This window comes from Podarcis erhardii (assembly GCF_964252035.2).
Source record: "Podarcis erhardii genome assembly, chromosome: 6".
NCBI lineage: Eukaryota > Metazoa > Chordata > Lepidosauria > Squamata > Lacertidae > Podarcis > Podarcis erhardii.
Genome location: NC_138510.1, coordinates 46056363 through 46082304, shown reverse-complemented (window position 1 = coordinate 46082304; position 25942 = coordinate 46056363). Strand labels below are relative to the sequence as shown.

General features: G+C 44.5%; 1 long non-coding RNA gene across 2 annotated transcripts in view; it reads right to left on the bottom strand.

Annotated features, from left to right (window-relative positions):
* Positions 1-6939: 6939 nt before the first annotated feature.
* LOC309343683 overlaps positions 6940-25942 on the bottom strand; it is a 42399-nt gene continuing 23396 nt past the window's right edge. For both annotated transcript variants that reach the window (XR_014157366.1, XR_014157367.1), the window contains 2 exons: positions 8236-8407; positions 6940-7064 (listed from right to left, as the gene is read on the bottom strand). This is a non-coding gene — a long non-coding RNA (uncharacterized lncRNA). The remainder of the gene's footprint in view (positions 7065-8235; positions 8408-25942) is intronic.

Sequence of the window (25942 nt, the reverse complement as noted above, 5' to 3'; positions counted from 1 at the left end):
AGGAGGAGGAGCCCCACAGGTGAGAGGAGCAGGCTGTGGGTGCCCTTTTAAAATTGTTCTTTGCAAGGCTGCAGTGCTGCATTTTGCCACACACACAAAACCCTCCTACACACCAGCCAGCTGCTTGTTGCCAATAATAGGCATGAAATTTCAGCGAGTCAAAATGGGAAAGGATGCTTCCCCGGAAGAAGTCAGATGCTGTTTGTCAGGCCTTTTATACTGTATATCACGCACCACCTCATTATATGTCTCCTGCCTACAACTGCGCTCTGTGAAAAGGCATGGGGATGTGTAAGAAGGAATTAACAACACAGAGGGGTGACATGACAGTCTCCTATTAGGCAGGGACGCCTTCTGTTCTGGAGATGCTAGTTGCAAACTGCTGTGCCAACATTCCGCCAAGCAAGTGCAAGGGGCCATGCAGAGAACTCTGGGGAGGTTTTATTTTCCTCGACTCCATGGGCTTATGTTACTTTGCAATATCCGGATGCTGCCAGAGCTCACTGGAGCATGCTGAGCAAAGATCTCCTTTGGTGGACTGAGGCGCCGTCTAGTGCTGAAGCAACGCCTGCTTGGCTGGCTAGGCGGCTGGCTTACTCAAGCAAGCACATCACCTGAAGCGAGGAGAGCCCACATAGACACAGACATCCTCTGCAGCTGTTCCCCCAGCAGATGTTTTCATTTGGGGCGGGGGGAGAACCTTACGAAATGCTGATGCACAATCTGTATTTTCCAAAGCCATCCCAGTGAACTGATTCATTTCTGCCACTGGGGAACAGGAGGAGGGAAAATGGAATGAAAGAGAGCTGCAGCTTCCCAAAGGGCACAGGCAATCAAAAGCCAGATAGTAGGAATGAGAATTCGGAAAATAATACAACTGTGGTTGCCTTGCACTAGCACCTGATGAGCCTTGCATAGCTCATTCATCTGCTCAAGTTGGGGGTTATCTTCTTTACAAGCACAAAGATAGGCACTCATGAAATCAGGCCAAGTCATATGCTTTCACTGCGGACAATTTGTTTGTTTGTTTCAAAAGATTTATACACCGCTGGGTTGTAATAAAGCCTCAAAGCAGTTTACAGGAACAGGCAAAATGACAAGAGGTTAAAAAGTTAGCAGATACACTATTTGGAAATTGCATATTTCCTCCAAAAAGCCCTACAAATGTTAGTATCAACAGGATGACTGAATGAGAGGGTTCCTGCAGGATTTCCCCTCTGAGACTGACAGTATATGATCTGGCAAAGTGGGCTTCAGTCCATGAAAGCTTATGGCCACAATAAAGAAAAGGTGCCCAAATATCCTTTGTTGACATTTGCTACTGCAATGGACTAACATGGTTTCCTCTCTCAAAACTGTTAGCATGACCAAGAATCAAAACCCAGGATGGAGCTTTGCAGACAGTGGGACTATAGAGTGATCAACACTCAGTTCTCAGAGACTAGGGTGATTAGCTGCAAAGAGAAGGTATAGCCTCCATTCTCAACTGGTGTCATTCCTACATGCACTATAAGGAATGATTAGCATTAACTTGTGTGGGTAAATGTTAAAGAGGTGCTGTGCTTGGGGATGTTGTTGTGCTGCAGGTAAAGATGTCCTCAGTCTCTGGCATCAGGTGGCCCAGCCCCACAGTGGGAGAAAAGTGCATTACTGTATGTCTTAGTGAGAAGAATCACACTGCACCCTCAGGGATTTTTCAATAGTCAAACCCTCCCTTTACCCACCAGTCATAAAGACGAGCATTGTTCTATTTTTAAAACCATCCCCACCTTCCTCCTGAGTAGTCTGCCACAGTCTCCTTTATATCAGCAGCAGGGTGTTTTTTTATTCTAGCTGGTGGTAAATTCACACATCTCCTTTTGCTGATTTTCATTCATTGTAACATGTATGCCAATTGCCACATATATTGCAAAAGACAGAAGAATCAGAGATAATTTTGTTGCACCTTTCTATTCTCTGGAGCAAGAAGGCAAAGAACTTCCTTTCTCTAACACTTCCCTCTAGTGGCAAAATTGTATATTGAAAAAGAAACAAATCCTGATGAACCCTAATTCAGGGTTTCCCAGACTTGGGTCTCCAGCAGTTTTTGGACTACATCTCCCACCATCCCCAGCTAGTAGGACCTGTGGTCAGGGATGATGGGAATTGTAGTCCAAAAACAGCTGGAGACCCAAGTTTGAGAAACCCTGGTCTAGTTCATCTTTGTCTACACTGACTGGCAGAGTTTCAGACAGGAGTCTTCCCAGCTCTATATGGAGAAGCTGGAGAGTAAACCTTGAATCTTCTGCATGCAAATCATTGATCTGCCACTAACCTCTGACCCTCCCCTGCTTTTGATATAGCCATAGCAGTATGAGAAGTGCTGTTTCTCAAAACAATCTTACATGTCTGGGGTCTGCAGCAGAGTCACTTTACACATTACATGTATCATGTGGTGCTGGATCAGGCCAGTGGCCCATTTAGACCAGGATCCTGTTCTTGCAGTGGCCAACCAGCTGCCCATGAGCTGGTTGGCCACTGCAAGAACATTAACAGGACCTGAGCACAACAGCATTCTAGGAAATTAGCCAAACGTATTACTTAGGCCAAGGCCCTAACCACTAGCATATTAATTATCTGTATTTATTTTAAATTGCTAACCCATCTTTTGACCCAAGTCAGGCCTTCAAGGCAGCTTACAAGCAAATAATAATACAATATTAAAAGCCACGTGAAATCAAAATTATTTTTAAAAACCCAGCAAACACTAACAACAATTTAAAATGCAGCACCAGGATAATCAGAAGCAAAAGCATTCCTTTCTTTATAAAGAAAACGTTTAATTCTCTTAAGTATGAGTCTATGAGGCCAGAAATCCAAAGCTATCCTAACAAATCCATGAAGCATTTAATCATGTACAGAGCCCCCGATGATGGGACAAGTGTTCAATTTGTAAAGGCAGCTTCCTCGTATAAGACGCTGGCTGTAAGCTCACAGACATTGTATATGGATGGTGCTTGCATCTTGCTTTAGAACTCTTTGTCATTCAGAGTGTCATCTGTTCAGCATTTATTACCCATGCAATCCATAACATGTCGGATATCACATTATTAAAGAACCAGCATCACTGCATGTACCAATCATTTCAGGAAGATGAATAATACATTTATAAATAACGTTGCCTCAAACTAAAGTGTAACAACTGCAGGGGGAGAGAGAGAAGCAAGTAATAGTCATCGGTTTGGCACAGGAATGCTGCCAAAAAAATAAGAGCCCTGTGTCACATTCTCCCCCTTTCTCCAGTGATGTCACCCTGTTGTGCATTTTCCTACCCATGCTAGCAGCAGCCAGTGATGTAGAGGACAATGTGATGACATCATAACATGGGTAAGTGTTGCTGCTCATTATGCTGTTCAGAAGCAGTTCAGTGTTGCCTGTAGCTTGAGTTCCATCCTTGGCTATCATGCTCTTTGAATACAAGGAAAACACCAGTTTGCTTCTGCGACTAGAAGCCCAGGCTATAAATCATTCTGCAAAACCACATGTGGAGATGAAACAATATTTAGAGCTTCTCACTAGGGTCACTCAGGAATTGTTTTCCCTCTCCGATGTGGGAAATTGCATCCTCGTGGTAACATTTTTCATCCCACAGCAGAAGGAAAAATAAAATTTGGGAGAAAAGTCTGATAAGGATATCCAGAATCCTTTGTTCTACACCAAATACCACTCCTTAAATAGTTGTTTGTGTTCGCACAATGCATGTTCTACCACACATATTGTTTTCTAGGATATTTCCCCCCTATACTGCCTGCACATGTGCAAGGTGAATTCAGAGGTGGACGGTGGACTCACTTCTCTGCTGAAAAGAAAACGAAGTACTTTTTTGTGAATTAAAAGAAGTGAGGTTTTTCTTTTACTTGTTTTTCACTTCAACAAAGCCCTTGCTCTGATCGGGGAGGGGGTGTTAGAAATTAAATTAGGGTTGGGGGAGAACAGCTTCAGTTCAGATTTTAATGTGAACCTGCCTAATTTGCACTGTAGAGATGAAATGCAGTTATCTTTTGAAAATTATACTTCCCCTAATCTTGTGATACAGTTCTGCAAACAAATACGTTTGTGTACAAAAATATGTATACTGTGGGAAAGTGTGGAAATAGCATATAAAACAGGGGTCGGCAAACTAAGGCCTGGGGGCCAGATGCGGCCCCCCAGGCTCGTAAATCCAGCCCATGCCGTGAAGTTGGAAACTGCCACAAAGCTGTGACTCCCGGCGATGGCAACGGGAGGAAGAGGCCGAGCGGCAGTGGCTCTGCCAATCAAACACTGTGCCTGGTTTAGCTCAGCACAGCACTGGGACATCTCTGCCAATCAAATGCTGCATCTGGTTTGATTGGCAGAGCTGCCACTGCTTGGCCTCTTCCTCCTGCCTCTGCCCCCACCACCCTGGTGCTCCTGTGGGCCAGAGAGCAGAACGGACAAGCTCGCTCTGCCTACCCGCTTCACCAGCAGCAGCAGCAGTGGTGGTGGCAGCAGCAGTGGCCCCTGGGACGGTAAGCACAGCGCCGTCTTTCTCTAGACAGGGAGGAAGCCTGTTTCGCGCCACTGCCACCAGCCCTTCGGCGAATGAGGCAGGTGGCAAACTGAGAAGGCAGCTGGGGTTGGGGGGGACTACTTGCCCCCCTCACAGTGTGCATAGGAATTTGTTTTATACACACACACACATCTCTCATATATATATACACACACACTCCACAAGGACTAAGAGACAGTGGACTGGCCCCCCTGCGAAAAAAAGTTTGCAGACCCCTGATATAAAACGAATAATTTTCATGGAAAATGCTTGCATCAAAGGCAGATGTAGGGGAGCATGACCGGTTTGGTCACACCAGGAGCAGAGCTTATGGGGAACCGCAACAGGAGCTGCAACTTTGAAGTCCAATGAAAGGCGAGAGGCAGAGGGCGCCATGTTGTGGTGCCACATTGGGCACCACTGAAATTTGAGATGCCAAGGTCCATGACTGCTTGCATAAATGTGTGTGTCAGGCTCTCTCCCATTTCGGCACTGCCCTTCCAGGCCTTCTGTCCTCACAAAGCCTCTGAGCAAACTGAGATCTGATTTTAAAAAATGCTAAAAAGAAAAGGCTACATAACTTGACGCTCTTTAAATATATTCCATGATTATGATGTCTGTTTTGCATCCCTGTCCAGATTGCATCTGGGACAGGTGCCCCCATAATTCGACCCTGCTAGTTGCAGTTCCGATCCATTCCAACACTGGATTGGGGGCAATCGAGAAAGAGGAACAGGTTGTGGCTTCCTAGAAATCTTTCCAGTGAGGAAACCACGGCAGAGTTATGTGAAAAATGTGAGATGAGGCAGCTGAAACCACTGCATTCTTTGTACTACTCCCTCCTTCCCCCATGTACGTCAATACTTTCCTACCTTGGCTCCGAACATATTCACATTCTCCTGAACTAGCAGCTTAAATCACAAAGCAATATGACCTTTCATCTCTATATTGCCACTTATTTTCATATTTCTATCTCCTTACTTGACAGACAAATCAAACTGCTATGCACGCCAATGCTTTAATAGCATATTCTACCTTCTCCTCAGGAATAAGTTATACTGAAGATCTTCTAGCACAAAGGTGGCCACTCAGAACACACATGCAAATCACCGTTTATATATTGGACTAATGTGTGTGGTCTCTTGTCTGTTGTCTCTCTCTAGTGGCTGGATCTGGTACCTATCTGGCAATAACAATGCCTATGGAAGTCTGTTAAGCACCTGAAGAAATCAGCCCTTCCATTCATGAAGTCATGTGTAGTTTGCTGGAACATTCAGACTGGAAACATACTGGACAGGCAGTGGTCTGTCACTACTTGAAGTCATGCTGATTGCAACTAAGCCAGTGGAATTATTGTTCTCTCGGAAACTCAAAGTATGTTTCTGTTCCTCATGCGTTCTTGCTTTAAAATGTTTGTTTTGTCACGACACAGACGATCAAGTTGGATTATGGTGCTTCCAAAAGCACTGCTTTAACATATGAACATAAGAAGGACCAGCTGGATCAAACCAAAGGCCCATCTAGTCTGGCATCCTGTTCTCATTGTGGCCAACCAAATGCCTATGGGAAGCCCACAAGGAAGACTTCAGTTCTATCATACAAATGCCAGTGTTGGGTCCTATGAAATAGAGCAGACATGAAACTCCACAAAGGATAGACACCTAAGGTGTATGGGGCAGGTTGTGAGGAGCATTAATATGAAGGTAGAGGTTGCAGGAACTGGGTAGGTGGTATAGTAGGAGATCCGAGCCAAGTAATCTGGAAGCAGGAAACAGAAATAGGCACTGGGGCTCAAGGTCAGAGACCGACTGTTGATCACGCAAAGATCAAGGCTTGCGCTAGAAGTACCATATTTACTCAAATGTAATGTGCACTTTTTTGGCCAAATTATGTCGTGAAAATAAGAATGGGCCTTAGATTTGATGGCGCATTTACATTCACCAGCAAATACTTTTTTGGTTTCAAGGTTTTGAAAACTGAGGTACACATTAGATTTGATGGTGCATTACATTTGAGTAAATACAGTACACAGCAGGCCAGGATGTACCAATGAGCTGCTGGGGTAAGCAGAGCCATGTTTCAATGTGAGAGAGCACGGCTAAATCAGTTGATTTTCTATTCTGCATCTACAAGGGAAACCAGGACACAAATGAGGAAGTCACCATTCAAATCCTAGTTGATCCTGACAACCTGGCTAGATCCAGAATCAAAGCAAGATGTTCACCTAGTCAAGCACACTTTTTCTTTGCTTATATTTTATTTCAACTATAATGCGCCATCTCTCTCTCTCAATGGCATAATCCCATCTACATGCCCAACCAGTTGCAGCCGGGATCCTCGCTGATAAAGTAGATGGCCTCATAATGCCTTAGAAGACAGAAAGGCAAGACTACCAAGTCAATAGGCTTTTATTTGGACTCCGATTTCAACTCAGATTGGGGACGGAAAGAGACTTGCAATGGAAAGCAGTTGCTGAAGACTCCCACAAGGCCACGCCGAACTTGAAATCAGTCACCTGTGAATGAAACACATATGTATTTCTGTTGATTGAGTGGTATATAAATCATGTTAAATTAAATTAAATTAAATTAAATATGCAACCTTTGTATAAATCATAGCCATTTCCCCCCTTTCATTTTTGTTCATGATGTATAGCTTCTGCTTCAGACTTGTAGGTTTGATATATTTGTTACAACTTTTTTTCTGTGTAGATAATGCAAATAAACGAATGGAAAAAGAGACAGATTTATTTGTTTGTTTGTTTCATTTCTAAATCACTCTTCCTCCTAAGGGAGCCTAGGGCAACGTACAACAGGGTATAAAATTCAAAATAATATCATAAATAAAGCATAACAATAACCATTATAACTATAAAATAACTATACAACTCAGAACCCTCAAAATATGCGCATAGTACAAAAAAGCATCTGCAGCTGTTTAGGAAAAGGATCACTTGTGTAATGCCATATGTGGCCATTATTGTCATGGAAACAAGCATGGATAAAGAGCAGGCCTTCTGAACCAAATCAGTGATTCCTCCTGCCCATTATCCTGTACCTGACTCTGGCCATTGTCAGATGATGTGCTAATAGAACCTTCTAATGGGGAAACTGTGGTTCTCCAGATGTTGCTCAACTAACTCCTATCAAGCCCAGCCAGCATGGCTAGTGGTCCAGGGATAGTGAGAGTTGTAGCCCAATAGTTCAGTCAGTAGAGCATGAGAATCTTAATCTCAGGGTTGTGGGTTCAAACCCCATGTTGGGAAAAACATTCCTGCATTGCAGGGGGTTGGACTAGAAGACCCTCATTGTCCCTTCCAACTCTATGAACATCTGGAGGGCCACAGGTTCCCTATCCATGCAAGAGAGGAGCCTATTCCATGCCACCCATTCCCACCCTCCAATAGTGAATGGCGTAGAATATAAATGTGAAGCATGAGTACGCTATCTTCACTAAAGATGCTGCAGTCCATGCACTCAACGGACCATTCTTCTCTTGTCCCATCACAGAAGGAGCAGCTCAAAGTCAAAGTATTCTTGAAAGAGAGTTTCTCCAGGAAGCAGGAGCCTTAAAGTCAAGGCTCTATGCTTTCCAACTTTGTCTCACTGTTCTCATTTTAGAGTAAAGTGAGGTTTTTTAAAAAAACAAAAACAAAACCCTAACTAACTAACTAACACCTTACTTACATCAGTTGTTTGCGCTGAAGAAGAAGGTTGTCAGTTGCAAAAATTGCCATGGAACACTTTATTCACAAGTGTGCCTTTCACCCAATATCAAAAAGATACAAGGTTCTCCCTCTTGGTGGGATTCTTTATGTTGCAGCTCCTCACAGCGAAGAGATGTGTGCTCGCTCTCTACCTATTATGTAAAAGAAGAAAGAGCAAATGAATCTTTCATGGAATCCCGCCTAGCACTTTACTGAAAAGAGCACAGTAATGTTGCGTTTATCCATCCATCTCTGAGCAAGCAAAAATTGATGGGGAGGAATGGGGGGGTTGATTAATATGAGATTTGAGGATCCTCTTGGCTCTCACCATTGGTTCTTTTTGAAAACTAATGAATCAAGGCTGGAAGATCAAAGGAGCTGATGTTCAGTCTTACACTAATTAACCTTCCCAGCAACAGAGGAAGCTAGATGAGGGCGGGAGAGGACGTGTCACCATAATACTTTGCACGGTGGGAAAGCCTACACTCAGCAATTAGAACAATTTTCAACTCTGCTGCTGATTACTCTGTCATGTTCAAAGAAGGGCAGATCATGGTCTGCCCAGGGCTTCATGCATATTATATATAAAGGGGGCCAGCTCCCACCTACTTAGGCAGTGAGAGAAGATCTGATTGCTCCCTGCCTTACATAGCAAGGGAGTTTTTAAACAGACCGTATAGTTATGGAGGATGCATGATTGACAGGCGCTAACACTACCCAAATACCTGAGATGCAATCAAGGGCTTGCTGATTTTGTAACTGCACACATTTTAAGAAAATTGATGTGTAATAACTTGTAATGCTTCAGATTCCCTCCAGAAAAGAGTACCCGTGGTTGCTGAACATAAAATATGGTGATGCAAGGCATAATTGTTTACTTCTGTTCTGATTTCTAGGAGATAGTGCAACACCCACTTATTCAAGAAAACTTCTGAGCAATAAGAACTGCTGGCCTATCTTTAGTTTGCCATTAACAACTAGGTGAGGCAGTAGACGGAAATAGTTTTTTACTGATATTTTTGTGTGATTTTTATTGTTACTTGTATTGAGGGGGGGATTCGTGTTAAGGTATGTCATCTAGGGATGCTCAACAAATCTGCTGGGTCTGCATTTCAAAGTGAATTCACCTGATCTACACTCTCCCACACCTGGGAGGTTTTCTCTGGGCTGTTGCCAGCACATTTGGAACAGGAAGCTCCAAGCTCCCTGTCCAATGCATAGCCTAGTCATCCTGGTCAGCTGCTGAGATTAAGGTGAGGTTTTATTATGGTACTTTGAATTAAATTGGTTGTTTTATTTTTTAAAAATCATATGATTAGACATGAGAACCCCACCTTCAAACCTTATTTTGTGGCTTTGAGTAGGTCACTCTATCACCTTCCTTTTATAGGGTTGTTGTGAGCAGGTCAAGTGATAACATATTGCAACACACCTTGAATGTACAGCAAAGGAGGAAAAAGAAACCTAAATAAGATCAAGCAAACGTCAGGATGTGTTTGAGACAAACTCAAGATGCTACTGGAAAGCATTTGCCTGTTCCAACAGCCAACCTAGACCATCATCCTAACAAAATTTCAACCCCTGCTGCCCTCCCCCCATGCACACAAGCCTTGAAATGGGTCTGGGGGTCTGGCAGCCTTACATCCATCTCGTGTGGGGAGGGATGTCAGGAGCTGGACAGGGCAAGGCTTAGAAGAGGTTGTTTGTGTTTCTTTTTTGTAAGCCCAATGCCCTCTCCTCAGTTGGCATATTCAGAACAGATTTGGCATCCAACCACCTGGATCACAATGCAGGAGCAGATGGTCATGTAAAGGCCTAAGAAGGAATTTATTTTGGTTTTGGCCTGCTAATTCCATTGACAAATGGAAGCAAAGTCGTGTGTGTGTGTGTGTGTTTTGCCTAGTCTGTACTGTACTCTGGAGAAGGACTGTAGCTCCATGGAAAGGTGCATGCTTTGCATCCAGAAGCTTCCAGGCTCAGTCCCCAGCATCTCCAATCAGAGCTGGGAGAGACACCTGTCTGAAGTCCTGAAGGGCACCTGCCAGTCAGCACAGATAACACTGATCTGGAGGGACCCATGTTCTGACTCTGTATAAGGCAGCTCCCTAAATCTACTCAGGGGATTAGCTCTCAGTGCAAGGCACAGGGTCAAAATAACATTCACTTGTTGGTCACAACACAAGACAGTGCTGACAAACTGAACCTGAGATAAGGAAATATTTTGGATGCTTTGGGAAGGAGCCATTCATTGCTCCCATAGCTCAAGTGATACATCTTTGGGTGAACGTTCATATCATCTACTCTAAACCCAATGGTGAATCTGATATTGTCATCAGATTTGCAGATATCCATACAAATCTGATATTGTCATCACCATTAAATTACCAGCTCAGGAGAGAATGGATTTTGATTGTGCAAAGTGCTAATATGCTTGGCCTGATCGGTATTTAACAACATCTGGAAATCCACAAGTTCCCCATTCCTATTCTGCGGGCTTTAGATCCCTTGAAAATGTCAGTCTGTATGTGGAGGATGTGTGAACAGAGAAACTTTGGTATGTTCACATTTGATCTGTCTGCAAGATAGTAATGCACAGTCATGTTGTGTGCTTTCGTGTGCCCACTTTCTCTGGCTCAACATATTTCATCTCATCCATTGGTCTTTTAGTTCATTAAGCAACAGCCACAACTCTGCTGGCAGACCTTTCAAATTGGGGAAGAGTTCTATATCCAGATTAAGATGATCTAAATTGCTAATTTTGATGGATATGAGTTGTGCTGCAAATGCTTAGTTCAGCTCGAGTGAGAAACAATCCCTGTCCTAAAGCCTTACAAATGAGACACCCAAGACAAGTCAAAGAAGCATAATCATTTCCCATCTTAAAGATGGAAAACCAATGAAATTAAGCAGCTTGCCCAAGGTCACGCATGGATCCAAATTTAAAACAAATTGAATAAGTTTCTTTGTGTCATCTTCTTGCTGAGCTTGGAATCGTTTGTGTTCTCTGATCTCCTTGGCTCAGAGCTCAAGGAGCCATGCTGTTACAGTAATAACATGAGGCCAATAAGGCTTATTAAGCCCTGGAGGGATTCTTTGCAATGCCCAAGCCACAGAGCTGCCTAATAAGCAGAGAATGTTGGCCATGCTAATGTCATTAGTGGTGCCATTTGTTTTAGGCTAAATGTTGTACAAAGCAAAATCCGTTTTAATCCCAATTTAGAACAGGCTTGCGGCTGTCACTGGGGGCATTTTTCCCCCAGCCTATTTTTAAAAATAATCTGTTAGGCATGCCGGTTGCCAAAATTCCACTAAGAGCTCTATTCCAGGGCCTTATGCTTTCAGAAAGGCTTCTGCACGGTGCATGGCACGTGCAAACAGAGAGAAGGGCTGCAATTCTTGCTAGACAAAGGAAGCATGAACAGCAAATTGTCATTTGAGGAATGAACCACACAGAGGCCCAAATTCAGCCTAATAGCAAATTGATAGTGGGCATCAGATGTCAGCTAGCACCGTTTCCATATCAGCATTAGATTAGAATGCAGGTGATGGACCTTGTACTTTTCTGTAACTCTGTCAGGGGAAGGGACTGTAGCTCAATGGTACAAAAACTTTGCAAACAGAAGGTCCCAGTTTGAATCTTTAGCATCTCTGGTTATATGACTGAGATGGGAAAGAGCATTTGCCTAAGACCCTCAAGAGCTAATGGCAGAGCAGACCATACTGGGCTTAGTGGAGAAATGATCTGGCATAGAGTTGTTTCCTATGTTCCTCTGCCTTCCTAACCTGTCCTTTATTGCTCTCACCATTGCTAGAAAGGTGATGCAGACCTTATTTTCAGACTTATTTGTATTACTAATTTACTCTGGCAGAAGATAGACAGAGAAACCCAGATAGAGCATTTCCTCTGATTCAGTTTTAAAGAGCAAGTTTTCGCTTGGAAAGCTCAGGGCAAAAAAGAAAAGAAAATGCAAAATGCTCGGGCATGGAGCGTTGAAGTGCAGACCTCTGCCTGGAAAGAGCAGGGCAAAAAGTAAGTGTGGATAAGCTCTTAGTTGAGTTCTGAGGGTAATACATTGAACAGAGGTGGCTAACTGGCACCCTCCAGATGTTGTTGGATTCTAACGCCTATAAGCTCCAGAAAGCATGGCCAACGGCCAAGGCTGGTGGGAGCTGCAGTTCAACAACATCTGGAGAAACATGGGTTAGCCACCCCTGATTTATATAACTTGGTGGACAAGGACTGACCCATAGGGTTACCCTTCTATATAATGTTTGAGTAGTTGCTGTTGAATGGTTTCTTTAAATGTAAAGGTTCATCATTGTTCCGCCCGATGTGTATGTCTTTAAGGGGCCAGAGAAAGAGCCAGAGGAAAATAACGAGACCCAGCTTTACAGCTGTGAAACATAGCAGGTGCTGCTGAGTTGTATTGATTAAGCTGTGTCAGCAATTGGGTGTAGTATATAAGGAGCAGCACCTAGCTCTCCCATTACCCTGGGGGATGGGTTGGTGGTTGGGTCATGGTTGTTTGTTGATGTATTTAGTGTAAATGGAGTTTTTGTTTTTGTAATTAAAACCTTGTTTAAGTTATTTTTGAGTCCCTTTTTAATGCATGGTCTCCCCAGCAAGCTCTCTGCAGCGTTACTATACTGCAAATAGCGAACAGTTGCCCCATTTGTAAATGATGTGTTGTCTCCAACATTTATTGGTAGAAGCCTAGCAACCTTCCTTTAGCCAAGAGGAAACTATGAATGAAATCCATTCTGAAGCATGCACACGTGTGAACACACACACACACACGGAGGTAAAGTTTTCACAGCAAATGAATAATTTAGATCTCAAAAGTAAGAGGCTACAGAACGAAACAGGCACTGCTGTTCTGGTAAGAGTTCACAAAAATGAAATATCAGCAATAGAGATACCCTCCTTGCAATATCATGTTCACTTTGGATATCACTAACTGGGGATGGTTCAGAGGAGATTGATGTCAGCTCCATACTTAATTTAGCATTCATCCAGATTTGTTTGCCCAAAGTTTGCAGGGAGGTTAGGCGACATCAGTTATTTGTTGCATATTCATTCTGATTAATTTGCTAGGAGGTTATTCAATGTTGTATGAAACCTCTCCCATCACTTCCCTTATCGCAAAAAGACTGATGGGGGCAGATTTGTTGCACAAGAGCACCAAATCAAATTAATTGAGCAACCTGAATTTGCCAGTATGTAATTGAACACCAGCAGAAAATAGCAACAGTCTGGAAGTGCCATAGCACAGCCTATGAGAAAAAGACAAAAGAGATGTAATAACCAGGACTGTTCACCCTTCAGAAGGCTAGGGAGAGATCAGAGATTTGAAATCTGCAAGCATGAACTAAGAAAATGTCAGCAGTCCATGCTTCACCTTTTTTGATGATAGCAGAGAAGAAACAATGGCTGTTAATCAGAAGAATATCAGTTTAAATAGCCCACAAGGGCTGCTGAACAGCAAGTTCAGACACCAATTATTGTTTTCATCAGCAGCTTTAGAGAAGAAGCAAGTGCTCAGAGAAACATCAACAAAACAACATGATTATTAATATCTGTACTTTTCTGCATTTCACTTTCTTCTGACCTCACTGTTTCCAACCTCCCCGCCTTCCAAACCACATTTCTATATACCCGTGCAACTCAGGATAAAATTTATGCATCTGATAAGGTGGACTGTAGTCCAAGGAAGCTCATAGGCATAATACATTTGTTAGCCTTTCAGGTGCCACAAGACTCTTGGTTGTTTTTACCAGCCAAAAGAAAAGCCTTTGACTTATTTCATTTTGCTTTGTTGCAGAAGAATGGTGTACACACAGTCTTCTCAAGAGGCTCTGTGATTATGTTTTTCCAAGGACATATTTCTAAGAATGCCGGATTGGGGACTTGAAGTGAGCTTGATGCAATTCCTGCCTTTTCGTTCCATATAATTTTGGATGAATCAAAGAGTTTCCCATCTGTAAAATGGAGCTTAAAGCATAGTTTATCTTTTGCATTATAAACACATTTGGAAGCCCTGCCTGTGTTAGACCACAGGATAAGCTGGGGCCTTGGAGTCCTTTACATCATATAAAATGCTCTTATATGAGAGAGTGAGCAAATTATTGAGCCAGGAAATTCCTTTTCCTGCATGCATCTCACTGCAGCCCCATCTGTTATTCTACATGTAGCTGGAGGGTAAGTTGAAAAAGAAAAAAATGTGCCCTGGTTCCTTCTACTGACATACAGCACTCCAGAAATGTGATCATGTTTGCAAATGCCAGATATAATGATTTCCAGAGGGGAGGAAGAAACAGACACATTCTTAGAGCTCACATTTTGAAATGTGTTGAGGGTTTTTTAAACTTCCAAAATCATTTGGTAATACTAAGCCATCTCTATTTTTCACTCCTTTATGAAAGTGTTTGGTGGTGAAATTAACTGTGACAGATAGTAAGCACATGCTCTCTCTGTTCCTGACATGACGATTAAAGAAAGATCTTTCACATATTAGCAAGAACAAATGCTACCAAGGAGAGGTCTAATCACTCATCTTCCAGTCCCTACATTTTTCAAATGTTATTACAATGAACTTCACTTCATTATAGCTTTGCAGCCTTTAGAGGCTGGAGAAGTGGAGGCAGAGCTACTAAGGGCAGCTTTTTCTGGTCCAGAAACAGCCATGGATGGGGAACTAGTGTCCTGTCCATGTCATTGGGCTGGAACAACTGAAACTTGATCCCACAGGTTGAAAATCAACATTACTCCAGGGACCTCCAACAGACCTGGACTAGTTGTAGCATCAGGTTCAGCACATATCTGAGCAATGTTGACCTCAAAGCGTTTCACAAATCTTTTGCAGCAAGTTATTGAATAGCATAGACATCTTGCTTTTTGAAAGACTTCAGTTTTGGACATCTTGTCTTAGCCACAGCAGCTATCCTCTTGCTTCTCTCTGAAGCCTTTCAGGATCCTGATTTGCCCTGTCTCCATCCCTTATCTCCCACTATGCATTACATGAATCCTCCTAAAAACAGTGAAACACTTGAATGAGTCCCATTGTGATAGATATTTTAAAAGGTCAACTCCCACTGTGTTTGATAAACTACTGCAGTCATTATCTGAACAGCATAATAAGATCGTTTCAATGAAGCAAGCAACATTTACATGTACCTTCTGTATTTTAATAGTATGTTTTCATTAAATCTTGTATTAGCAAGCATTGGTCCATAGTAGATTCTCAGTCACCAGAGTTTTTATGCTGCAATTCCACATTCACTGTTTATATGTGGCTGCGGAGGTACATATAGTTGAAAGTTGTGTTCCACTATCTGACAACTTCCTGCCTCACTAATGGACTGTTCAATGCTGCAATATGTTCAATACTGCACCCAATATTGAAGGGGCCCAGTGTTGCATGTATGAGCAGTGTCACATACCTGTGACATCACCCATGCACATCATCAAGAGGAGGCTGAGCATGCAGTCCAGCGCTTGTGCAGCTTCAATGTCCAATGGCTCCTCGTCTCTTGTGCTCAGGAGGAGCCAGCCACTGATGCTGCACCATACATGGCTCCATGCTCACCCCCTCAACATTGTGGGGGCTCAGCCCCCTGCCAACAAATATTCAGGGAACCAAAGACACCTCCACCCCTAGGAGTTGGCACCTATGCACATAACATGGGCCCTTTGCCATCTTGAAGTGCAATGGACAGCACAAACATTTCCAAAGCACTAGATGGTTCTCATACTGTTGCCTGAAGATCTGCCACTTTCACAGGTTTATTTAAAAATGGCCTTCACCGCTAAACTCATCTAGTGGGTTAGCAGGGCACATGTCTGAAGCCTACCTGCTGAGCTACCTTGACCTCATTTCCTTGATCGTCAGAAGCCGTGTTGTCAGAAAGAAGATGCAGCAGATAAAACTAATCTTTCACTATCTCCAGCAGCTTTTCCCTGGTGTTTGCCCATTTGCAAAATTGTTCAGATCCGCACAGGAAAGCTACTGCATGTTGCCAGCAACTGAAATCCAATTAGCTTTAATTGCTACGTCGCCACTGATCCATTCAGTAGGACCATGAGAATAAGGCATGGACCCATGTGAGTACTTTGCCTATTGATGAAGCAATGGTGTCACACAGACCTGGCTCCTAAAGAAGCACAGTCATGTTTCTTGTATCTATTATGTAATAATGAAGTCAATATACCTATCTTCACATAAGATGAAAACTTCAAGGGCACATGCAAGCACACAAAACAACACCATATCAGCTCACCTTGCCTGGAGAAAACAAAAAATGGTCACAACACAACAAGAATCCTGGTTTATTTAAGAACATAGGAAGCTGCATCAGGCTATTTGTCCATTTAGCCCTTGGGTTATCCAAGGCAGAGGCCTTTTTCACATCTCCTGCTCTTCCTGGACCTTCACCTGGAGCTGCCAGGGATTGCATTTGGGGCCTTCTGCATGCAAAGCACATTTGTTAAGTCTCTGAACACCTCAGAGGTAGTATGTCTCTGAATACCAGTTGCTGGAAATCGCAGGTAGGGAGAGTGCTGTTATCACTCAGTTTCTGCTTACAGGCTTCCCACAGACATCTGTTTCACCACTGTGAGATGCCCTTTGGCCTGATCCAGCAGCTTCTTCTTATGTTTTTTGTAAGTTTTTACATTTATACCCCATCTTGTGAGAAATAATCTAACAGCCAAAATAAAACTTCAAGCTTTGCTAGACAAGCAAAGAGTTAAGACACGTGGAGTTCTCCCCTGTAAATTCCTAGAGAGAATACTCTGTGAGGTCATATCCCCTGCTTTCCCTGGCAGGAAAAGTAAGGAAGATAATCCTTACTACTTCGTGCATCCTCAGAGTTTGGTCATTTCTCTCTCTCCGTGTAACTGAGGTAGGTTATGGATTGAAACTGGGACCTGATACATGCAAGAAATGTCCTACAGCACTGAGCTATGGACCCTCACCTTGTCATTGAATAGTTGCAGGACAGAGCAGCAGCACTCCACCAAAGATGCAGAGACTTTAATGAGCATTCATTGGGTATGGTTGTCCAATCAGCTGTTGGTCCACCAAACAGTGGTACTGTCCACCCCACGTTTTACCATCTTGACAACAAGGATATTTCATGTGCAAGAGAGGACTACGCACAGAACATGAACTGCAAAGTCATCATATTGCAGTGCAAAGCATAAAAAAGTGAAAACCACTCAGAATGTGAATTACTGCTAAGGCCATTGAGAAATGTTATACATAAACACCTGGAATTAAAGGTTTAAAAAATGACAGGGTGTTGCTGCAGAGGGTTAATGCTGCTGTCTTTCAAATCTTTAAGAAAACATTGCTGGATGAGCCTTTAAGTGCTGAAGTTGCAAGCGGGAAGAGAGACTGTGAAGAATAGCAGTTTAAGAGAGAGACTACAAAAATAAGGTCACAGACATGGGGAGGGAGGTGTGCTATCATTAACAGAATCACAAATAAACGTGCTAGCTGCGGGAAGTCTTGTATTTTCCCAGATACAATTGCAGCTGGATCGCTGGGAAGAATTGATGCTCTCGCCACAGAAATGGATCTTTGAGGGAAGGCATATGGTCTGTGTGAAACTTGCCACTATTGTACCAATAGCTGGTTGCATCAAAAGGCTCTGAGGCAAGCAAAACTTAGCCGCTAAGGCTGCAACCGTAAGCATATTTGGCAGGGAGTAAGCCCAAATTGGTAAGGGGCCCCAATTGGTAAGGGACCCCAATTGATAAGTGCCTAGGGCTTGCCGATTGCATGGTCGGCGGTTCGAATCCCCGCGGCGGGGTGAGCTCCCGTCTTTCGGTCCCAGCTCCTGCCCACCTAGCAGTTCAAAAGCACCCTTAAGTGCAAGTAGATTAATAGGTACCACTTTATAGCGGGAAGGTAAACGGCGTTTCCGTGTGCTGCGCTGGTGCTGGCTCGCCAGAGCAGCTTTGTCACGCTGGCCACGTGACCCGGAAGTGTCTCCGGACAGCGCTGGCCCCCGGCCTCTTAAGCGAGATGGGCGCACAACCCTAGAGTCGGACACGACTGGCCCGTACGGGCAGGGGTACCTTTACCTTTACCTTTTTAAGCCCCAATTGGACTCCGTCAGAGCTGCTTCTCAATAAACATGCTTAGGAGTGAACTACGCCTCTTTGATGGGGCAGAGACTCCCTCTCCCAAGACAGCAACAATAAGCACCACACAGATTCTGCTCTAACATGGACCACGACTCCCCTGACACATCCTTGCAGAGAAAAGAGGGGGTTGCCCAGCAGGTGTTTGTTCCTCAAGTCAGCAGCAATATGGCCTTCCAGCAATAATGGCTTGTGTTTCTTTTGGAACTTTTCCATAATTCATACAGTGGCCTCCTCTCAGCCATCAAATATTTATGCCCTGATGATGCTTAGTAAGAAACATATTCTTCCTTGGAGCATGGCTGAACATTCAAGGCTAGCATGGATTTTCCTTTGTTCAAGTCATTATGTTCAGTATCGATTTAGCTTGTCAGGTGGATGGGGTGTGCTTCAGGAAGGAAAACAGCACAATGCTTTTCCCTACACCCAAAGAGCAGCTGCCTGATTCTGCTTTTGCAGTCTAGTTCCCCCTTGACCATGCCAAGGAGATAATAATCCTCTCTTTGCAGCAATAAAACATGGACTGGGCGGAAATGGCCTGCCAACCTTCTCTGCACTGCAAGATTCAGGGGACATTTTGCTGAACATTCTCCTGGGGAGAGCTGAAATTCTCCAACATTCAAGAAATTAAATTTTCAAAAATTATTCAGACAATTCTTTTCCGAGACTCTTTGGCTGGGCACTAAAGAAAACCACTCTTGTAGAGTTTAAGAGCCTTTGAAAGACAAAAATGGCTCTATCTCCCTCTAGTGACCAAATGGGTTAGCATTTGATGGCTCGATTCAGAGATCCGCTTCTCACATGGTTGGTTTGGCAAAGTAATGCTCTGAGAAGCTCCATCAATTGTGAAGGGCCACTTTGCTCTTGGGTTTGCTCAAACAGCAGCCTCCAGCCACCCTGTCCAGTGTTATGGAAGAGAAGGCAGTAGACATAGCCTTCTTCCAGTGCATCCAACCTTCAGCTTCCTCCTGGTCACTTGTGGGTCATAGTACCTGCCTTTTTTTCTCTGCTGGAGGTTGAGTCTTTGTCAGAGGGGTCGGAACAAATCCTTCCCCCCTTCAGCTCAAGCTCTGCATCAAAGCATTCATTTATTTGAACAGATAACATTGTCCCATCTGCCAGCCTGGGTTTCATACATCCTCTGGCATCTAGATCTACCACATTGTGCTCAAGGAGAGAAAATCCATCCCACACCATGGGGTTTGTGGCTGACCTTCTACTGTGCCACTGCTAACCCACTGACGAAAAATCCTAGAGTGGCTGCTCTCTGTGAGAATGGGTGGGGGGGGGTGAAAGGAAGCAGATACAATAATAATTAATGCATGACCCATAAAACCCCAGTTTGCAGACGTATGCTCTTGCTGGGCAGTTAGAAGGCAGTGTTTTAAAATCCTATCCATTATTCATAGGGCAGTGCCATTTTAATAGTTAAACTTGTTTCCAATTAATTTTTAATTAAATCCACTTTTCAAAAAAAAACCTAAGACACAACATTTTGCCTGAAGCAAGATCCTCTGACCTACTGTGGAATCAGAATATGTTGTCAGGACCAATTCACACATTGCCAAATTCTTAAGCAGAAGATGCTACCATGGAATAGAGATGTGATTTTTAGCATATTTGTTTTCCATACTTTCTCAAGGGACTCCAGAGTTACCCTCACAGCTCCCATGCAAGGTAGGCTACACTGAGAGAAAGTGACTTTTCCAAGGCCACCCAAATATTCTGGATCCAAGTCCATCACTGATGAGGACGCCACCATCTATATACATAATTCTTTACGAAGAACATGTTTGAGAAATCCATGTCACAGAGGACTTACGAACATTAAAAAGGCATGTGTAAAACAAAGAGGAAAGGGGTGAAATGGAGACAGGAATAAACAGGGAAAGAATATACAATTATTTTAAATACAGGTATTTTGGCTTAGTTGTGATATAGTATTGGGACCAGGAAGTTGTTCCAAAAATGTCCTGGAAAAGATCAGCTTTGAGGAGAGTGTAGTGGTCACATAGATGTGTTTTGGAGGACAGTTCCGGGCATAAGGGGCAGGAAGGCAGAAAGGGTGGAAGCCAATGAATTATATCCAGTGCAGCACCAAGCAAAATGTTCTGTCAGCACAAAGAGTTCTCCTTGCACAGCAGAAAGTTCTCCCTCTCTTCTCCCCCTGAGTGCCCCCTAAATCCATTCTAGGGTTCCCCCAACCCTCTGGTGCAGATTTGGGGATGATGCTGGGCACACATGGGTGGAGGAGATGGGGGAAATCCCTTGGGGGGGAGACACTCTGCATGTACTCAGAGGCACCCACTGCCATTACTTTACACTGACATTCCCTGACATTCAAAGCAGATTCAGGGGCTTAATGCTGATGAGCCTTGGCTCAAAAGTATGCCCTGAAAATGGGATTGGCATCTTCTGTGACGCTGAGTAGGAAATGAAATTCTTACCCTTCAAAACTGCATTCCTAAGTGCCTACTCCTCACTGGCTTAGTGATCAGAACAAAAACATTATAGTGTCTGGAAGATAAGTCCACTTAGCAGCTGCAAAGCAACTCCACACACTAGAAGGGACCGGCTTAGCAGCAAATTCTTCTCTTACAAAACTCGTAGGAAGGCTAAAGCTCCCATTTGTTTTAGCGCATAGACGGCAGGACCAACCAGGTTATGGCAGAGAATAGAAATGTGCACACACAAAATCCCTGACTTTGCTATCAGAAGGCTGCGCCGTATCTATAATGCTTAAAAATAAACCCTGCTTTGAACAGAGCTGAGCTGAGCTAAAATGACAGCATGAGTTTAATTACTCCCATCTTGTTCAGAGCGATAGGAACTATAATAAAACATGGCCCAGATTTCACGGTTTTTCACACCATAAGCCAATTAAAAAGTGCCTCTGACATGAGCCCTGCTGCAATTAGCCAAGAGCAGACTTGCACTCAAAGGACAAGTGTAAACAGAGGGCAGCCACAAAACCATCTAGCTCGCTCCCCTATCAAGCAGCTTCAGTGACAGCATCCTAAAGGGGAGGCTGCCTGTGCTGGGGGTTATTCCAACAAGAGGAGCAGGAAGTGCATCAAGTCCTCAACACCTCTAATGCAAAAAAGATCCAAGACTCAGCAGATGTGAAATCAAAGAGGGATAGATCCGTCTAGCATGCTGTGAGTAGGAGAAGGGGGTGTGAAATTAGACAATGCCACAGGCGATACAAGCAAAGAGCTTGATGGATCAGCAACGAAAAATGATCTGGAGAAACTGATGCACAGGGAAATCCAAAATTAAGAGCCAAGCCTTGGCAGGTGCCTGAAGCTATTTCACATAGCTCCTGTTCCTGTTCTGCCTTGAGGCCGAGATTTGCAGAAGTGAAAAGAAGCTGAATGCAGACCCAGGGCACAGCTTGTAAAACTCAAGGGAAGCAGAGAGGCCGGGGGATGGGGAGAGAATGTAGTGCAGCAGAGCACTGTGTTCTGGTACTCTAACCATCGCAGCAATAAGAGGAGCCAAATAGCACCCTACATTTGGAAAAGGGTGTCTTTCGTCAATACATCTTGCCCAGGTGAGGCGACCTTCAAATGCAGCAGCAGACTTACAAGAGACCCTTTCCCATAACATGATCCCGCATGGCTGACTGCTCCATACACCCAAAGCAACCATGCAGTAGGACCTTTCCTATATAGCTGGCACCCCTTTCTAATGCAAAAACAATCCTTGATACATCCTGGGATGTGGTTGCATGAGCCACATGTACCCAAGGGGCGTAACGCGGGAGGACCAGGAGAGCCATGGCCCTGGACGCATAATTTTGAGGGGGCACAAACTAGGCACCCCCACGCAGACACGGGCTGCTGTGGGGATCATTGGCCCACCCAGGTGCATTGGGCCCTGTCCCTGGCTCCCTATCCTTCCCTGTCTGCCCTGGGGGGGGGGTCTCTGGGACCCAAAGCCCAGCTTGGCCTCACCACCACGTCCCCAGCCCCCTTGCTGAATGGCTGCCCAGCCAGTACTCAGTCTCTCCTCACTTGGCATGCTCCCTAGACAGTGAGTGGGCAGGGATGGAGGGAGGTGGGCAAGGGGCGACCCCACCATGGCACTCCAGCCCAATGCTCCTCTCCACGGGCATCAGGGGGGTTCACAGAGTCAAACCATTCTATGAATAAGGTGATGGAAAAGGAGGGCAGGATTTTACATTCAGGAACAGGTTTGGAACATAACTGTGCAGACAGCCGCATTTGCAAGATGGGCACTGAACATGGAAACAGAAGCTGATAAAAGAAGCGTCAGAGATGGTATATGCTGTTTTTAGGGGCTAGTTAGCGACACCTTGGCTTGGAAAGAGCATGAGACAGCAATTGGATCTGGGAAAAGAAGGCTCGGCATACCATGCCAGAAGGCCTAGCAGTGGAAGCCAATGCCAGAGAAAAGGGTGCCAGGTGCCAGGCAGACTGACAACAGCTAGGAGAGACAGAGACACCAGAACCCCCTGGGACTGCTAGCAGAACAAGCCTATGCCGTGCAGAGGCGCCAAGGTGTCACTGATTCTTGTCCTTTAGCTTAGTAGTGTCAACATGCTTTCTAGTCTGATTGATGACTCAGGAAGTCACAGAGCAGCCCTGCTCTACTGCGCTCTGATCTCACCCACGAGTCAGTGCATCAGCAGGAACAGCTGCGACCAGATTTACTGAGGGAATTATTACTGCAAGGGTCGCCTGCTTCAGATGCCTTTGTCTGTATATGTCCTGCAGTAAATTACTCCCTATAATTTTTTTAAATCATTGCAGGAGTCCGGCATCATAGGGAGCAATGTAATGTGGGACAAGTGAGAACGTGCTTCCCAAAATAAACCCCACATGAAATCATACCAAGAAAGGTGGTAGTCTTCCTTTCTGCCACCAATATTTCCAGTCCTGACATACAGTTTATACACTATGCACACTGTGGAAGTGCACTAGGTGGAGAGTTTTGATGTCATCCCATTCTTGACAATTTCGCTTTTCATTCTGGCCACAAGATTCAAGTTTCCTGATGTGCCAGTTGCATGGCGAGTTCCCAACCCGCCTGCCCCCTGGTAGAAATAATGACACATTTATTAAGGTTAATGGGCTAAAGAAGGCCACAACTTTATTGGTTACAGGTGATGAGCGGTATTGGCTTAGGCATTGGACCTAACTGACTATATCTGACTCCAGCCCGTCTGCTTGAAGTCCGGGAAGGGTTAACACCAGTAGGGGGAGTCCTGCTGATGCACATCAACTAGGAGCTCCCCGAGGTCACCAATAGGGGGCATGCCTTAGGCCCTAACCTCCCTAAGCTTCAGACAGGGCCACCCCCCCCCAATCTTTTAACAGACTACCCTTCAAAATGTGGGGCAGGTGGTGGCGCTACCTCCCCTTTTTCCCATCTACAGAACTATTCCAATGCCTAAGCGCCAATACCCAGAAAGTTGTGATGATTTGCTACAAGGTAGGCAAAAACCAAGTGGCTGGTGCCAATCTGCCAAGTGGATAAATTCCTACCAGGTTCTTCAACGGCGACCAACCAAGGTCCATAGCAAGGTCAAAGAAAGCAAACCTTAGATGGCGGGAGGGCAGGAAAACCGGAGCAGTTGGCAGGCACACAAAGAGGGAGATCCCCAGCTGCGTCCTGCCTTTAAGGGGCAGGCCACACCCCCGGAGCAAGCCAAGTGGCCAGGAATCCCCCCAATCACTCAGGGGCTGGCCTCCCCACCCCCTGGACACGTGGAACCCCACCTCCTCCTTAAGGCAGAAGTGGCTTTTTCTAGCAAGGCATATGCAAGGCCAGCTACCTGCTGATTTCCTCCATAGATGTCTTACCTAACCTTGAATTATTTTTTAACAGGAGACGTTTTCCTCTGCCCAGTGTTTTTCTGCTACTAATTTTTAAGGTCAGTCTTTTAGGCCCAAATTAGATGCAGTGTGGGATAGTTATGATTCTCCTGCATTAAAAAGATAGGTGCAAAGAGGAGATACTGGTTAGATTAGGAATATGACACTAGAATAGGTAGGGTTAGCTCCATATTATTTTTCTGATTAAAATTCTCTTGCCCATATCTTCTATTTGCGCCATGCAGAATAAAACTTACAGATCTTGCATGGATACCTCGGTACCAGTAAACTACAGACGGCAGGGAGGCCTAATTGGAATAAAGGATTAATCTCATTCTTCAGTGCTATGGTCCTGATTCAATTCAAGGGTCCCTGTGGCTTCTATTAAAAGAGAAACAACAACCCATGTCTTGTTAGGTTCTTATTAATATGTATAGTGAGTGCACAGTGGAATCGACCTAATCTCCAGGATTTTCTGCAGAGCAGGTGCTGACACTGGACATTCAGTCCCAGGAATGTGGTCCTTCTCATTTAGGGATAATGCTTGTCTTCTTCCACCTTGCCCTCTGTGGGCTTCCCATCTATCTAAAATTAGGTTGTAAGCTCTTCAGAGGAGGGATCTGTCTTTTGTGGTTGAATGCAAATGGCACTTCTAAGCTAAATCTATAATTTTCCATACAAGGGGTTTGAGACCATCTCTATCTGTCAGGGAACTGACATCAGAGAGAGAGGCAGAGACAGGGCTCCAGAGCGATGCCGGAGAGGGGACCAGCAGAGGGGAAGGAATTCAGTGTAACACCAATAGAGAAGAGAGGGAGATGGAGGAATTGGTGACAGGGCTCCAGGACCCTTCACCCGAATCTAGTGGAGAGAGCGCTGGCACGCCCCTGCCTTCCCCTTACTTGCGCAGACGCGTTCCGCGCAGGGAACATAGGAGGAGACTTGGTGTCAAACAGCTTTTATGCTGGAAGAGGTTCAAGAAACGCCCACTGACGGATTCTGCAAGTGACTAACAGGTCACGGAGGGCGAGCTCTAACCCTAAACATGGTTGAGCAAACAAGCTGACTAAACTGAAGGCAATTTACGCACAAATAACCCCCTCACAACCATTACACTATCAATCTGCACAGGGCATCTTTCTAAAGAAAGACACTCCTGGCTCTCCTACCAGATCATATCTGCTTTAGCCCTTAGAACAAAAACCAGCATCTATTGTCTCACAACTCCATGCACTTTCTTCTGTGGCTTCTTATCTTTGGAACTCATTTGCCTCCAGACATTCAGATGGTCTAGTTTAACTATATGAATCTTCTCCAGCCTGGTGCCCTGCAGATGTTGTTACCTCCACATCAGCCTCAGTCCGCAAGTCCAATGGGAGTTACTAGTTCAATAACATCTGGAAGGAGACAGGCTCACCATGCTGAAGAACTGCATGAAAAGTTGGCTCTAGCCTTGGAAAATAGAAATCTGTTCATTTTTTAAGGTGCCACCAGAGTCCTTGTTGATTTTGCCTTTTCATAAGTCTGTTTCAAGCCATAAATCTGAAACTCTTGACTGTGGCAACCAGTTGCTATTGAAATGAGGCTACAAATATAATAACATGAGTCAAATTTCAAACCCAACCTCTAGGACCAACGTCTCTCTCATCTTCACATTTTGTCTTTCCAATTGGGGCTATGTTGTCTGACAAAGCCAGCCA